Raw genomic sequence first — 18,503 nt, 5'->3', positions numbered from 1 at the left:
GCACAATCACAACCCACTAATCCTACTCAATACAAATAGATGATTGGGTCCCTGATGTACCTGGTAAATACAAGACTAGATATTTGTTATGCAGTTAATGCTCTAAGTCAGTTTATGTGTGAACCAAAGGAGATACACCTGGTTGTTGTGAAACACATTATGAGATACCTACAAGGTACCCTAAACCTTGGTCTCAAATATGAAAAAGTTGATATAGACCTACATGGATTTATAGATTCAGATTGGGCTGGAAGTGTGACTGACAGGAAAAGCACTTCAGGGTGTTGCTTCAGTTTAGGTTCAGCTATGATATCTTGGATTAGCAAGAAGCAGTCTTTTGTAGCTCAAAGCTCCACCAAGGCAGAATACATTGCAGCTTCTATGGCTCCCCAAGAAGTAGTATGGCTCAGGAAGTTGCTTGTGGGGTTGTTTGGAGAACCTATGAAACCCATTGTTATACACTATGACAACCAGAGCCACATAAAACTTTCAGTAAATCCAGTGTTTCATGACAAATCCAAACATATTGAGATTCTGTACCATTATGTTTGAGATATGGTTGAAAGGAATGCAATCCAATTAGAATATGTTTGTACAGGAGATCAAACTGCAGATATTTTGACCAAACCTCTTTCCAGAGTGAAGGTTGATCACTTCAAAAAAGGTTTAGGTATGATAGAAAGGTAAATTAATTTGTAATCTGTATTTGCATATCTATAAGATGTTTAATGTGTAAACTTCTTTGTCATGATAGGAAAATTTTTGGATTTTATCCCCTAGGTTCATATCTAAGAGGTGACGATCTCTCAAGATAATGAACACTTGTAGGGAGATATTATAAGGTGACGATCTTATAATGTCCAAACCAGTTATCATGTTGGATCTCTAGTGGATCATGGATGAAGCCATGATTGTGTTGTGGTAAAACATTCATATGAAGTGTTAGTGCACTTACCATAACTTGGATAAAGGTGAGAATTGGTGATTTTCTCATATGATTATCCTTAAGTATTGCATTCTTAGGCAATACTGATATCACGTGCTAAGGTGATATCCCGTCATCACAAGAATAATGTGATAGACATTTTGTATCACGTGGTTAGGTGATAATTCATATCTTGTGAATAGATGATATGATCCCCTAGAAAATCAAAAGAATGCTAACTATCATTTGAATTATGATGCTTGATACACTACTCTTATTTATCTTACCTAGCTGAAAGGGAGTGTTAATGCATAGATAGCTTTGGTAAGATAAATAATTGAATGAGAGATAAATGAAGTCTCTCATTCAATCATTTATCATATCGATTATTAAAATGAATATCATCATGCCCTCAATTGATAAGCATTCTTTATTTATACATAATTGTTTATTATCATAGAATTCCGATTTGATGATCTATTATACTAGTTGCATTCACCAATTAGAAAATTGGGATAACCATTGCAAAACCGATTTGATGATCATCGGTAAATTGAATGTCAATTAGTATTGATGATTATTCTTTTTTATTGGGGAGATGTAATAAACTCACACCGATTGATATTGGGTGTTAAGGAAAACATTCAAAGCATTAATATAACCATACGTCGATCAGTATAACTTTGATGGTTATCGAATATAATATGCACTGCTTAGTTAATAAACACCGAGCACTATTGTTATAGCGAATGGGCACGATCAAGTGATGTCTTGATCGACCATGTCCAAAAGACATGGTCGGTCAAGGGATCGTTTGACCATACCCAGCCCACTATATATGTAAAATGGTATGTGTGAGAATGGACATCAAAATTGATAAATGCTCCTCTCACCTGCCACAAAGAAGAAGATAGTTAGATTTATATATTAATTTAGTAATATATATAAAGATCATTATAAATAGAATATAAATTGCATATTGAATGTAAATTGAACGTCATTTACAGTGACTGCATCTTTATCCGTTGGGAGTCCTTCTGATTGACATCCACACAGTGTACCAGTGACCTGTACATACTTCTCCTCCGGTGTTGATTTGATTCTTGATAACATTTTGCCTCTTCATCACAATCAACATCCAAGCATCTTTCTGACCCTTCTTGTACACTGGTCATAAGCTTTCCGGTTGGCAACCACACACTTTGTTGATTTATCTTCTCCATGTTTATACATGCTCCCTGGTTAGCAACCATACACTATCAAAACATCACTTTCTAGTTGACATCCTCTCCTTACTGGTGATAGACTATACCAGTAACATGCTATATCGGTTGACATCAATGACAACACAATGCCAACAATGTTTTGCCTATAAGTGCTAGTCATGTTTTGTTGGGTGGACCTTGGCAATTTGAAAGAGGAGCTATTATGATTGTAGAAGAAACCTGATCACTTTTATGAAGGATGGGAAGAAGTTTACTTTGGATTATTTGAAAGAGAAGGAGAAGGAAGTGAAAAAATTGATTCTTGTGAAGAATTCCAGTGTTGAGAAGTAGGTTGCAGAGGATACACTAGATGGTGGCATGGATTTGTAGAAGGATCTAGAGGATAGGTCTAATAGCAAGGTGGTACCAAATGACAGAAAGGTTAAGGTGATGGTGGAAAACTAGATGAAATATTTTGGCAAAAATAAATCAGAGTTGCATAAGAAAGAGAGCAACAGTTAGAGACAGTGTGTAGGTATGAAGAAAGTAAGGGGAGATAAAGAGAAATAGAAGCTAGAGAATCTAGCTTTCAGAAGAGGTTAGGAAGAAGTTTGCAGACAAAGAAGACATTTGGATCAGAAATGAGCATTGGGGTATATTTCCCAAATCCTTTTTCGATGTTCATGAGTTTCCTCTCATGGAACATCTTTTTCTACCCGGGGTATCTAATGTAGGAGCATCCTCGATCTATGAGCAATCTTGCATCAACCAAAAATATTTTCTTTTAGTTTTGTTCTTGTTCCACTTTCTGTGTTACTTTCAGCATTTTCTGATAGTTGTCTTCTTTTCATTATGGATCATGTTTTTGACTTACAGGCTTGTTCTTGTTCATCAATCTAGATTTCCATATTATTTGGATTCTTTTTCCATAAGTTATTCCTTCCAAAGTGTCTATTTCTTGGTTCTGGAGCAGTTTTGATCTTATCATCTATGCTGGAGATTTCTTCTTGTGCAGAGAAATTCCTTGGATTGCAAAACAATTTGGCACCACACATGATGTTCTTACGCCCTTGGTTGACCCTCCTTTGTGGTCCACACTTCATGTTTGTTCTTGGTGGATGAGATCTTCATGTTTGGGGCCAACCTATTTTACACATTTCATTTTTCTTTCCTTGGTAAATATAATATTTTGTGGTTGACCTAGATGTGTTCCAAATGGTCTATATATTGTTGTATGTGATCCTTTGAGATGAGAAAAGTTGTATGATGATCTAGATTCATAAATCATAATCCAGATACTTCTTGGAGGTGCAGACAAATTGTATTCTGGGATGTATTATGTAATCGGGCATGTTAGCCTACATGTAACTCGGATATTGTCAGATGTTCTATGATTAATATATGATGATACGAATGTCTTATTTTCTATTTTCTATGTTCTATGTTGTTTCTTCCCTTGTGTTACTCTTATTGCATGATTTGGACTATTCTCTTTGAGGACCCTCTGGGTCATGGTTGCATTAGTGTATTAGTTGCATGCACTCAGTAATCTTATGCATATTCATCATCTAATAAGATCCCTTGCTAATGTCTCAAATTCCACCTCCTTTGAGCATCAAAATATAATTCAGTCCCATCATCTTCAGAGGAGGAATACCCTATGCCATCATGATATGATCCAAGAGAGAGCATATTTACTATGTGTTGCTATTGTTGAAAACTCTGTTGCTAACTAGAATATTGTTGACTAGTGCTTGCTTGATTAGTATTGACATTTTGAGTAATTGTGTGTGGTAAATACATACTTGCAAACATTGAAGACATATTTGACATGTTGGTAGTCCATGGGATAGGTACTAGTATAGTGCTAGAGGTACTAGTATAGTGCTAGTGGCACTTGCTTGATTATTACTGTGAGTATTACCCACAGGTTGGGAAGTGACTGAGCCTATCATAGAAGCCTGGGTAGTGGTACTAAAAACAAAACTAAAATGGATTCTACTAACACTTGGTACAATGGGTGGTGGAAGAGAAGAAGAGGAGGATTTAATACCTCCAATAACATAAATAATAGGTATTTGATTTTCCACACCATTACTAAGTTCACTAGAAAGAGATGAGAAGGGAAAACTTCTCTGTGAGGCCAAATTCAAGATCTCTTGAGACATCATTTTCCTCTCTCTTATGAGTCATAGTCTATCATTTGTTCTAACTAGATTTAAAATCTTCAACTAGCTCCCCAGTGTCATTACCCAAAGTAGAGAAAACATTTGAGTTAGTAGCTTGATTTTGAATTGAGGTTTGTACAAAAGGGTAAATCACTGATATGGGTGTTGCAACAACAACTTCTAGGTAAAGCCTATTCTGGGAATTATCTAATTGTTTTGTATATCTAGTTTCAAATTCGGCCTACAACCTAGCCCTTTCAAACTTTGCATAGATTTTTTCCTAAGTTTCCTTTTCTTGAGCATGATCTCTTAGACAAAGTTAGAGGGGTTCCTATCTAAGGTTGGGAAAGTATGACTAAGGAAAAGTTGCTCTCTAGAAGGAGATTCATCATTATTGGTATACTCTATCTCTCTAGCTGAATAATATCCTTCAGAAATATTCTTTCCCTTATCCCTAATTTGCAAATGATGAAGACCCTCTACACTACTCAAAGGGATTTTAGAACTAACATTTATTATATTCTTAATAGGTGAAGTTTCAGAGTTACCTCTTCTCTTAACAGTCCATCTTCTATTTTCTATAGCTTGCGTTGAAAGGTGGCTCCCTTGTTTCTGTTAGAATAACCAGTGGACAACTGAGGGGGGGTGAATCAGCTATCAATAGATTATATTAATCAAACCACTTTATAACCTTTAACCAGAGCACATAAACATTGAATACCGAAATAGCAGAAATAGATACCGATAAGCAATAAAACTTAAGAATAAAATAGAGAATTAACACAATGCAACCATACCACATAACACCATGATTTGTACATGGAAAACTCGATAAAGGGAAAAACCACAGTGGGAATCCTACCCACAGTCAGATGATACTTCTACAAAAAGTATGTGATACAATAAGAGGCCTACACATGCAAGAAGGCACACTGCCTAAAGCGTACTACTCATACAAAGGAGTCTCACTGACTATAGAGAGGTTATAACCACCTCAATATAATTGGACAATAATCTAAAAGAATGAACTGCCAATGATAGCATCTACTATGGCTGATTACGGTCTTGGTCAAGCTCAATACTGGAGGCCTTTGACCTCTTACATAAACCCAATTCGATCACCTATGATCAACCAAATCTCCTTCTCATATGATATTTCATTCCATGACCATTGACACCACCACCGACCTATAATGAGATCTTACATCAATTTATACAAACGCTAAGGCCTAAACCAGTTAGTTTGGCCACCTAAAAGATATTACAATAAGATCATTACATACATCCATATTACAATGATATACCATGTCGACTTTAGACCAAAACAACATTAACCAATCCATAAATCATCCCAGTAATGTGTAGAGAACACGTAACATGATATTGGTCCATAACCTAGACCCAAAAAGATTCACCATGCCAAAGTGATGTCTCCAATCAGTCGAGGCATGAACAAAGATCACCTTCTGCATCCTGAATTCCATCTAGAAGCCACACCAACACCACTTATGCATCCTATCAAATATTCTCAGTAAAAGATCTACAAGTAAAACCTTAAACCCTTACCGGTATAGGATTACTAGAGTCTATGATAGAATCCGATCATCAATTCAATACCAACTGACCAAAAAATACTCCAGAAACATCAAACCAAACATATTCCATTGATCCAAACATGTTGGTAGTATCCAACTGATAGTCCCTTCTATTGGTAACACTAGTTCTTCTATCGATAACCAATCATAATAGCTAGTGTTGACATCAATGACAAAACATCAATGCAACACAATCAATTCCTTCATATTGCCAACAATCTCCCCCTTTGGCATTGATGGCAACACTAGATGTGAAATAGAAAACATCTAAGTGCCAAGAAATGCCAAAAATTTCTCATAGAAGATATAACAATGAAAAATTGAAAAATCCCAATAGCTCCCCCTGAGTAGTGTAGTCCAATCTAAAAATGATCTGAATCTCTCCCATATGACATATTATGACATTATTTTTCACATATAACTTTGCTTCTTTGACATCAATGCCAAACATATGACATAGACATCAAAATCCTGTGAATCTCAAAGCTGACTACTCCTCCTGAGTAGTAGCACCAATATATCAATCTAGGGCAAAGCATAAAGTTGATGATGCATATTAGACTGATGCACTTCTCCATCAGTTAAGTTTTTCTGGAGGGGTATATACCCCTAACCTGTCTCTCAAATATTCAAATGATTCCTTAGACAATGACTTAGTGAATATATCTACAATCTGCTCTTTAGTGTTCACATAAACCAATTTGACTTCCTTTTCCTCCCTTTTCCTTCAAAAAGTTATATTTTATTGATATGTGCTTAGTATTAGAGTGAAATACTAGATTATTCGATATGTCAATAGCTACAGAGTTATCACAATAGATAACTACCAGTTCACTGCAATTTACCTTGATATCCTTCAACATTTGCTTCATCCACAAGACTTGAGTGCAATTAGTTGTTGTTGCAACACATTCAACTATTGTAGTAGATAAATAAATGCATGATTATTTTTTGTTGATCCATGAAACCAATTTATTTTGAAGAAAGAAAACTCCACCAGAAGTTCTCTTCCGGATATCAGTATCTCCTTCCCAATCTGCATATGTATATGCACATAAAGTGAAGTTATCATCTCTAGAGTACCATAAGCAATATTATGTTGTTCCTTGCAAATACCAAAGTATCCTCTTTACTACACATTCATGATTTTCTTTAGGATTACTTTGATATCTTGAAACAATAATTACTACATTCATAATACCAATCGCTTCAATTCTAGCTACTGGTGCAAATGTCTCACCATAATCAATTCCTTCCATTTGAGAATATCCTTTACAAACCAGTCTAACCTTGTTTCTTACAACTTGACCCTCCTCATTTAGATTATTTCTAAAAACCCATTTAGTTCCAATAATATTCTTATTTTTAGGTCAGGGAACTAAAGTCTAAGTCTTATTCTTCTCTATCTGATCTAATTCATCTTTCATAGCCTTTAACCAATGTTTATCTTTACAAGCTTCAATAACAGATGTCCATTCAATTTGAGAAATAAGATATACCTCTTCATTTTCCAGTCTTCTTCTTGTCATAACTCCCTTTTTCCTATCTCCAATGATTTGATCTTTAGAATGATTTAATCTTACATACCTTGTTGTTTTCTAAACTTCAGGTTCTCTATTCTAATCATCAGTCACAATTGAATTTTCTGATTGTACCGGTGTAACTGTCTCAATGTCTTGTACCGGTTGAGGCATTGCCAAATCAGGTATGATCACTTCCACTGTTAGTTCTTTGTAATATCAAATAGATTTATCTTTGTATTTCTCATCCACTTTCATATTTGTGCTCTCCACAATTTTCTACAATCTTTTGTTATAACATATATACGCTTTTCTTTGAATTGAATATCCAAGAAATATCCCTTCATCACATCTAGGATCAAACTTCCCAATTGAATCATCCCTTTTGATATAACATTTACTTCCAAAAATTATGAAATATTTAAGAGTAGGTGTATGTATAAACCATAATTCATAAGGAGTCTTACCGGTTTCACCTTTGATATGAACTTTGTTGAATGTGTAGACTGTTGTACTCACTACTTCTCTCCAGTAGATGTGAGGCAATTTGGCTTCCATCATCATGGTTCTTTTTGCATCAAAAATGGTTCTATTCTTCCTTTCCACTACTCCATTTTTTTGAGGAGTCTGGGGTGCAGATAATTGTCTCCTAATTCCATTCATCTCACAATAACTGTTAAATTCATGAGATGTGAACTCACCACCTTGATCTTATCCCAGACATTTGATTTTCAATTCAGTTTCTATTTCCACCTTTGCTTTAAAGATCTTCAATTTCTCAAAATCTTTAGATTCCTCCCTTAGAAAAGTCACCCATATCATTCTAGAATAATCATCAATTACTAGCATGAAGTACCTATCACCTTGAAATATTTTGGTCCTTCCTGGACAACATAAGTCAGTATGAATCAAATCAATCACATCATTATATTTATCATGTATTCTCTTAAAAGAAGTTCTAACTTGCTTTCCCAATTGACATTCCTTACATACTAGATTATGAGGCTTTATAATCTTAGGTATATCTCTAACTGCCTTTGTTGAACTGATCTTAACAATAAAATCAAAATTAACATGACACAACCTCTTATGCCATAACCAACTCTCATCAATATCAAGTGAAATATATTACCTCTAGTCTTAGTATTGGTTGCAATCTCCAAACCAGTTTTGTTAATGATTTTGCATTTCCTATCTTTGAACTGAAGTTGGAATCCCTTATCCACCAATTGACCAACACTTAAAAGATTATGCTTTAAACCTTCTACATAGTAGACATTATAAGTATTATGCTTGCCATCCAAAGAAATAATACCTTTACCTTTGATCATGCATGCTTTGTCATCCCCAAATCTGACTTGACTGCCATTGTATTCTTGTAGGGACGAAAAAAATATTTTATCTCTAGTCATATGATGTGAGCATCCACTATCAATTACCCATTCATCCTTGTCTTCAACTTTTTCTGCGAGGGCTTTTTCTTCATTCTTGATAACCAGTTCTGGTTCATTTTCCTTTATAGCATAGAACACCTATTTCTTTCCATTGCTGGATCCACTAGCAGAGTCTCCTGTTGGTTCATCCTCTGAGTCATCACTCACTCCTTCCTCATCCACTATGTAGCATAGTTTTTTTTTCTTGAATCTATATTTGTTCTGATTATGCTTAAATGATTTCTTAACTCTTTATTCAAATCTTACACTCCTTTTAGGACATCTAGATGCAAAATCACCACTCTTATTACATGGAAAACATTTAAAAGGTGTTTTTCCTTCATACTTAATTCCTATCGGTCCTTTAGGTACTCTTCTAGCAAATAAGGCTTCAAGTTGCTCAAGTTCTTCATCCTCTTTCCTCATATCTTCCAATTCTTTTGCATATAGGGATTTCCAATCACTTTTTCCGGTAGATGATGATGCATGAAAACAGGTTCAGACTTTGAAGCTCCAGAGGGTCTAAATTCTTCAAGCTCAAAAGAAGATAATTTCCCAATCAGAATGTCTCTATTAACTGAAGTGTTTTCCATTGTTCTCAATTCATTAATTGCAGTAGCCTTCATCTTGTAAGTCAATGGTAGGGCTCTCAAAACTTTAGAAACTATTTCATCTTCACTCAGAGATCCTCCACAACATTGAATTCCCATGACAATCTCATTTACTCTTTCCATAAATGTAGCGATTCTTTCATTATCTTCCATCTTCAAGTTCTCATATCTTACCCGATAACCATCAAGTTTAGCAAATTTGATAATAAGTTCACCTTCATTTAGAGTTTGCAATTTATCCCACATAACCTTTGCAAATGATTTTGTTGGCATATGATGAAGCAGTGATAATGCATGTTGTCATTGATGTCAATAAGTGCTCAAGCAGGTGAACCGGTATGAACTGGTATGAAGATTGGAAGCGGTTATGGTCAACTGGGATGGAGTGGACTGGTGTCAGGGTTCACTAAGTGTGACTATAAGCTGGTAGTCTCGGTTCAGCTCTAGGGTTACCAGTTTGGCTTGTGTAGTGCAACCGATGATGTTTTGTGACTAGTTAGTTAAGGAATAAGGATAAGGATCAAGATTCCATGTCATTTGTGTGCACGTCAAGGATTTCTTTGTGGTTCTTGCACATGAAGATTGAATGCCTACCTTGGGAATGAGCGTTTTTCTTAGCGGTGTGTGAAGAGCACGTGATGGTTTATTGATTCTCAAATTTAGTGAAGATTGGATGATGCAGAATGTCTTGAGATCTGTTTTAGATCATTTCATTCTATGTAATGTGTTTGGACGGTCAGGATTGGACTTCTTGTAAGTGTAAACTTGAAATATTTAGGGTTTAGGGTTTATGCTACCGACCTAGTTGTTGTCTACAAGGTCGATGAGTTTTTTATTGAAGTGGTTGGCAAAAGTTGTATTTGTGTCCGCGTGTTGGAGATTCGATATTTGTCGAACCAGAGTGAGGAATCTATAGAGTGTGATTGCAGAAGAGAGGAACTGAAAAGGACCTGCCTTGGTAAGAAGTGTTGTTATCAGATTGATGTTTTACCTGTTGTCTTCTAGCCATTTCAACAAAAGGTAAATACCTTGACCAAGTAGCTTTAACAAGATTTATTGTAAATCCTCTAACCAGGAGGCTCAAGGTTATTGATTTATTTAAATCCTATAGCGAGGTAACTCCTAACAGGGTTTCAACCTTTAACAAGGTATATAGCCATCCCTAACAAGATCAGTTCCTAATAGGACCTTTATTGTAAAGTCTTTAACCGGACTAGGCTCCTAACAAAGCGGAATTCAAAAGGGTTCACAAACAACTTGTGGGTATTCATTCCTACTGTGGTTTTTCCCATTTGGGTTTCCACGTGAAAAATCTTTGTGTTATGGGTTGTGAGATTTTCATGTGATGATTGTGTGGTTTTGATTAAGTTAGATATGCATGCATTGTTAAATGGTTGTGGTATTATTGGTACAAATCATGCATGATTATATCAGTGAAGTAATTATCAAGGTTTGAGATCTATTAAATGTCGTCTGAAGTATTTTTGTTTAACTGGTATAGCTATGGTTAAAGTTTAGTGGTGAAGATAACCGGTTAGTTGTGTTTTGATATGACAAAGTGTTGAAGATGTTTTTTATGTGTACTGATTCACCCCCCCCCCCCTCTCAGTACTGGTTAGTACCTTAGTAGTTCATCATTATTCATCAATTGGTATTAGAGCTCATCCAAGTCCTTGATGATATAAGCTTAACCGCTTGAGGCAAAAGATCCTATTGTAATGATGAAGAGGGAAGGTCCTAAGTTCAACAGGGACAACTTTAAAATATGGAAGGACAAGATAAAGATATATATCAAGAGTTTGGGTGCACAACACTGAAACTATGTTGAGAATGCCTATGTAATTCCCTCTGGCAATCTAACCAATGATCAGGAAAGAGAGATACAAGAAAATGGGCAAGTCATGGAAGCCCTTATTTGCAGCTTATCTGATGTAGAGTCCATTGATGTACAAGATAAGGACAATCTGAAAGAAGTATGGGACAAACTAGAATCCATTTATGGTAGTGATGAACATGTCAAGCAGGCTAAAGAAGAAAGCCTTAGAGGAAAGTTTGAAGATATGAGGATGCTTGAAGGAGAGACCATTTAGCAGTATGGCATAAGAATCGAGACAGTGTTTGGAGAGATCAAAAGCACTAGTGGAACAATTGATGATGCCACTATTGTCAGTAAAGTTCTGAGATCACTTTTACCGGTCTATGCAATCAGGGTTGCTGCTATTTAGGAGCTAACGTCTATCGACAAAACCAAGGTATCTTTAGACTCTATTATTGCAAAGTTGACTACATATGAATTGAATGGCTATGATGGTAGTGTTTAGAAGACCAAGTTAGCCTTTAGAGCGTCTACTTCCTCTACACTGACCAGGAAAGGAAAAGAGGTCAGTACCGGTTATGAATCCAAACCAAGAAGAGATATGGACGATGAGGAGATTCCGATGGAGTTTGAAGCTCTTCTTGCCAAGAGACTTCCAAAAGGCACCGGAAAATATAGAGGTAAGCTTCCTCTGAAGTGTTTTTCCTGCAATAAGATAGGACATATAGCTATTAATTGTCCTAATAATGACAATAAGGATAAACCAGAGAGATTTAGGAAGTATAAAGGAGTAGGTAGGAGAAATTGTCTTGTTGCATTGGATGGAGGTGTTACCAATGAGGAATCTGAGGATGAAGAGAATGAGGACATAGTGTTTGTGGTTGTCAAGGAAGAGTTGTCTAACCAGAAAGCCCTTGTATCACATATTGACAACTCTAATGAGTGGATCATTGATAGCGGGTGTTCTCACCACATGATCGGTGATCGGAGAAAGTTTTTGTCTCTTGAAGAATATGATGGTGGTGTTGTTCGGTTTGGCAACGATGCACCTTGCATGGTGAAAGGAAAAGAATCCATTTCACTAAATGGAAAGAGCAGTGCAGATGATGTCTACTGCGTGAAAGGCCTTAAGTATAATCTTTTGAGTGTTTCTCAACTGAACGACAAAGGACTCATACTAGAATTTAAAGGTGGAGAATGTAGAATAATTGGAAAGAGTGGTGAACTTATTGCCACCAGTAAGTAGACTAGAGGAAACCTATTTTAGCTAAATGCCAAGATTAGTCAGTGTCTGATGGTGAAATTTGATGACAGTTGGATATGGCATAGGAGACTTTGTCATATAAATTTTGACAATATTGTAAAGGCTAGTAAGATCAAGGAAGTAAGAGGATTGCCTTTGCTAAACAAACCAGAGAATGCCTTGTACAGAGAATGCCAACTTGGGAAGATGTATTCCTAAACATTCAAAGGTAAGTCTTTTTCTGTGGATAACTTACTTGATCTAGTGGACACCGATTTGTGTGGTCCGATAAAAACTAGAAGCATTCAGGGAGATCGGTACTTCATGATTCTTACTGATGATTGCTCAAGAATGATGTGGGTCACATTCTTGAAAGACAAATCTGAGGCATTTGGAAAGTTCAAAGCCTTTAGGGAATTGGTGGAGAAGGAGAGCGAATGAAGGATAAAATGCCTAAGGACCGATCAGGGAATTGAATTCACTTCTGATGAATTCAATAAGTACTGCAAGGAGAACGGGATTAAGAGGCAATTGTCTACCCCAAGGACACCATAGCAGAATGACATAGCAGAAAGAAACAACATGACTATGGTTGAAGTGGCTAGATCTATGTTGATCCAAGGAAATGTCGCTCACACATTTTGGAGGGAAGTGGTGAGCAATGCAGTCTATACCATGAACTGGGTACTTATTAAGAAAGGTAAAAAGAAAACCCCCTATGAGTACTGGAATGGAAGAACTCCCAATGTGAGTTATTTAAAAGTGTTTGGGAGTAAATGCTATATTAGGAGAGGTGAGCACCTGAATAATTTTGATGATAAGTGTGATGAAGGAATATTCCTAGGGTATTCCACTAAAAGCAAAGCTTTCAAGTGCTACAATAGCAGGACTTAGAAGATTACTGAGAGTATCAATGTCAGGGCTGATGAATCCCCTAAGAAACCTGAGGAAACTGGAAGCAAGCAAATGGAAGATGAACCAAGTTTAGCCTTCTGAGAACTGATTAAGAAAGAAACAAGTGACAAAAACTGCAAAGACCTCAGTGTTTTTGTACCAATAGAAGCTTCAGTAGGTGAAGAAGAAGATGAAGCAGAAAAATAAGAGGAAAAGAAAGTTGAACTAGCTATGGTCATTCCTAGGTATGTAAGACTGCATCCTGGTCCAAAGAAGATCATAGGAGACAAACATGTAGGAATACTTACAAGGAGAAAGGTGAAAGAAAATTCTTGCATGATTTCAGAATTTGAGCCTAAGACCGCTAGAGAGGCACTTACCGATGAAGATTGGATAAAAGAAATGGAAGAGGAGTTGAACCAAATAGAGAAGAATGCAACATGGTCCTTAGTACCCAGACCGAAACACAAGAATGCCATAGGTACCAAATGGGTCTTCAGGAATAAGTTGAATGAAGAAGGCATAGTGGTAAGGAACAAGGCAAGACTTGTATGCAAGGGATATGCTCAGGAAGAAGGAGAAGACTATGGAGAAACCTTTGCCCCAGTGGCTAGACTAGAAGGTGTCCAAATTCTAATTGCATTTGCAGCATTCAAGCAATTTAAGGTATACCAGATGGATGTGAAGCATGCCTTTTATAATGGAATCCTGGAGGAAGAAGTGTATATTGAGCAACCAAATGGGTTTTCTTTGTCAGAAGATAGTGACATGGTGTGAAGATTACACAAGGCCCTATATGGATTGAAATAGGCACCAAGGGCATGGTACGAATGGTTACACTCTCATCTTGTGAAGATAGGATTTTAGAGAACAAGTGAGGACAACAACATCTACTTGAAATTTGAAGGTGATCAAACTCTGATATGTGAAGTATTTGTAGATGATATAATCTTCGGTGGAGATGATGACATGAGTCATGAATTTGCAAATGAGATGAAAAAGGAGTTTGAGATGTCTCTGATTAGAGATAAAGTTTTTCATTGGTCTACAAATTCAGCAAATGAAAGAGGGTATCTTCATTACCCAGTCCAAGTATATCAAAGAGGTATTGAAGACCTTTGGCATGGAGGAGAGCAAACCGGTTGAAACGCTGATGGTGACCAGCTACAAACTAACAAAGGAGGATGATACAACATTGGTGGATGAGAAGGAGTACCAGTCAATGATTGGTAAGCTGCAGTATGTGGTGCACAATAGAGCGAATATTGCTCATGCAGTGGGCATAGTGGCCCATTTTCAAAAGAGTCCAAGAGAATCCCACTTGGTTGCAGTAAAGAGGATTCTTAGATACCTAAAAGGGATAGTTGATTATGGATTGTGGTATCCATTCAATGGCGAATTTGATCTCAATGTGTTTACCGATGCAGATTGGGCAGGTAATGTGGACGACCGGAAGAGCACAACCAATGGAGCGTTCTTCCTTGGTGGAAGACTAGTCTCGTGGATGAGAAATAAGAAGAGTTGTATTTCCGAGTCTACAACTGAAGCGAAGTATGTGGCATCTTTTATGAACTGCACTCAGGCAATCTAGATGAAGCATGTACTGAATGGCTTCAAAGTGATTATATCTGAACGGGTGAGTATATTTTGTAATAATACCTATGCAATAAATATTTCCAAAAATATGGTATTGCATGCTAGGACCAAGCATATTGAGCTTAAGTATCATTTCTTGAGAGAAAAGGTTCAGACTAAAGAGGTTGTGTTAGAACATGTTTCCAGTAAGGAGTAGCTAGCAGACATATTCACTAAGCCCTTACCAAAGACTAGATTTACCTATTTGAGAGGTGCATTAGGGGTTCTACCCCTTCATGAAGTAAATTAAAGATGTGTGCTCCACATCAGTCTAGTACCAGCATGCCAAATCTTACAGGATTGATGTGTTGAAGGATGCTACTCCATAGGGAGAGCAGCATAGTGGAGCCTGGAAGCTTGTTACTCCACTTTGGCATTGTTGTCAAAGGGGGAGAAGATATATATTTGAAGGTCAATATGTAAAGGAGAGATGACATAAGTGGTGTGAGAAGTGATTGAGAAACATGCACACTGACCAATCTAGATGGTGGTGGTGATCTTTTAAGTTGAATTAGTATATGTTATTGAGAATGGTGAAGATACTGAGAAATGATACACTAAGTATTGCCATCAATGCCAAAGGGGGAGATTGTTGGCATATGATGAAGTGGTGATAATGCATGTTGTCATTGATGTCAATAAGTGTTCAAGTAGGTGAACCATTATGAACTGGTATGAAGATCGGAAGTGGTTATGGTCAATTGGGATGGAGTGGATCGATGTCAGGGTTCACTAAGTGTGACTACTGGTTGGTAGTCTTAGTTCAGCTCTAGGGTTACCGGTTTGGCTTGTACAGTGCAACTGATGATGTTTTATGACCAGTTAGTTAAGGAATAACGATAAGGATTGAGATTCCACATCATCTGTGTGCATGTGAAGGATTTCTTTGTGGTTCTTGCCCATGAAAATTGAATGCATTGAATGCCTACCTTGGGAATGAGCATTTTTCTTAGCGGTGTGTGAAGAGCGCGTCATGGGTTATTGATTTTCAGATGTGGTGAAGATTGGACGATGCAGAATGTCTTGAGATCTATTTTAGATCATTTCATTCTATGTAATGTGTTTGGACGGTCAGGATTGGACCGCTTGTAGGTGTAAACTTGAAATATTTAGGGTTTATGCTACTGACCTAGTTGTTGTCTATAAGGCCGATGAGTTTTGCTATTGCAGTGGTTGGAAAAATTTGTATTTGTGTCTGCATGTTGGAGATTTGATAATTGCCAAACCAGAGTGAGGAATTTGTAGAGTGTGATTGCAGAAGAGAGGAACTAAAAAGGGATCTGCCTTAGCAAGAAGTGTTGTTATCAGATTAGTGTTTTACCTATTGTCTTCTAACCATTTCAAAAGAAGGTAAATCCCTTGACCGGGTAGCTTTAACAAGATTTGTTGTAAATCCTCTAGCCAAGTGGCTCAAGGTTATTGAGTTATTTAAATCCTCTAGCGAGGTAACTCCTAATAGGGTTTTAACCTTTAATAGGGTATATAGCCATCCCTTAGCCAAGTGATCCCTAACAGGATCGGTTCCTAATAGGACCTTTATTGTAAAGTCTTTAACTGGACTAGGCTCCTAAAAGAGCGAACTTCAAAAGGGTTCACAAACATCTTGTGGGTATTCATTCCCACCGTAGTTTTTCCCATTTGGGTTTCCACATGGAAAAATTGTGTGTTATGGGTTGTGAGATTTTCATGTGATGTATGTGTGGTTTTGATTAAGTTAGATATGCATGCATTGTTAAATGGCTGTGGTATTATTGGTACAACTCATGCATGATAATATCAGTGAAGTAGTTATCAAGGTTTGAGATCTATTAAATGTTGTCTGAAGTATTTTTGTTTAACCAGTATAGCTATGGTTAAAGTTCAATGGTGAAGATAATCGGTCAATTGTGTTTTGATATGACAAAGTGTTGAAGCATTTTTTTATGTGTATGGATTTACCCTCCCCCTTTTATGTGTTAGGACCTTAGTAGTTCATCATTATTCATCAAATGTATCAGTAAATCCCATGATTTTCTGATCAGTGAGTGCACACAAGAGGGCTTCTCTTGTTGTGTAATCATTTTCAATATTTTTGTCCAAGTCTGCAGGAGCTGGTTTGATAGATTTTGGATCATAAGGTGTATATCCTTTCTCCATGATCTCCCAAATATCCATGCCAAGACATCTAAGATGAGTCTCCATTTAGATTTTCCATGTCCCAGAGTTTGTTCCATCAAGCTTAGGGATTTCTCTTTTGAAAATAGTTGTCGGTGGATTTGAAGTATTAGTTGCCATAGGATCTTCCTCAAGCAATTAAGCTTCTGCAAAAGAGGACCAAATCTTTGATACCAATTGTTAGAATAACTAGTAGAAAACTGAGAGGGAGGGGTGAATCAGTTGTCAACAAATTATATTAATCAAACCACTTTATAACCTTTAACCTGAGCACATAAACATTGAATACCAGAATAGCAGAAATAGATACCGGTAAGCAATACAACTTAATAATGAAACAAAGAATTAACACAATGCAACCATACCACATAACACCATGATTTGTACGTGGAAAACCCAGTAAAGGGAAAAACCACGGTGTGAAGCCTACCCACAATCAGATGATACTTGTGCTAAAAGTATGTGATACAATAAGGGGCTTGCACATGCAGGAAGGCACACTGCCTAGAGCATACTTCTCATTACAAAGGAGTCTCACTGACTATAGAGAGGTTATAACCACCTCAATATAATTGGAAAACAATCTATAAGAATGAACTGCCAATGATAGCATCTACTATGCCTGATTACAGTCTTAGTTAAGCTCAATACCAGAGGCCTTTGACCTCTTACATAAACCCAATTCGATCACCTATGATCGACCAAATCTCCTTCGCATATGATATTTCATTTGGTGACCACTGACACCACCACCGATCTACAATGAGATCTTACATCAATTTATACAAACCCTAAGGCCTAAACCAATTAGGTTGGCCACCTAAAACATATTACAATGATATACCATGTCATCTTTAGACCAAAATAACATTAACCAATCCATAAATCATCCTAGTAACCTGTAGAGAACACGTAACATGATATTAGTCCATAAACTGAGCCCAAATAGATTCACCATGCTAAAGTGATGTCTCCAATCAGTCAAGGCACAAACAAAGATCACCTTCTGCATCTTGAATTCCATCTAGAAGTCGCACCAACACCACTTATGCATCCTGTCAAAGATTCTCAGTAAAAGCTCTAACCATAAAACCTTAAACCCTTACTAATATAGGCTTACTAGAGTGTATGATAGAATTTGATCATCAATTTAATACCAAATGACCAAAATATACTCCAAAAACATCAAACCAAACATATTCCATTGATCCAAACATGTCGGTAGTATCCAACTGATCGTCCCTTCTACCGGTAACACTAGTTCTTGTACCGATAACCAAAATGTGTTTGTTGGTAACCAATCA

The sequence above is a fragment of the Cryptomeria japonica genome, chromosome 6 (genome assembly GCF_030272615.1).
Source record: "Cryptomeria japonica chromosome 6, Sugi_1.0, whole genome shotgun sequence".
Taxonomy (NCBI): Eukaryota; Viridiplantae; Streptophyta; class Pinopsida; order Cupressales; family Cupressaceae; genus Cryptomeria; species Cryptomeria japonica.
Note: the sequence above shows the minus strand (reverse complement) of the source record.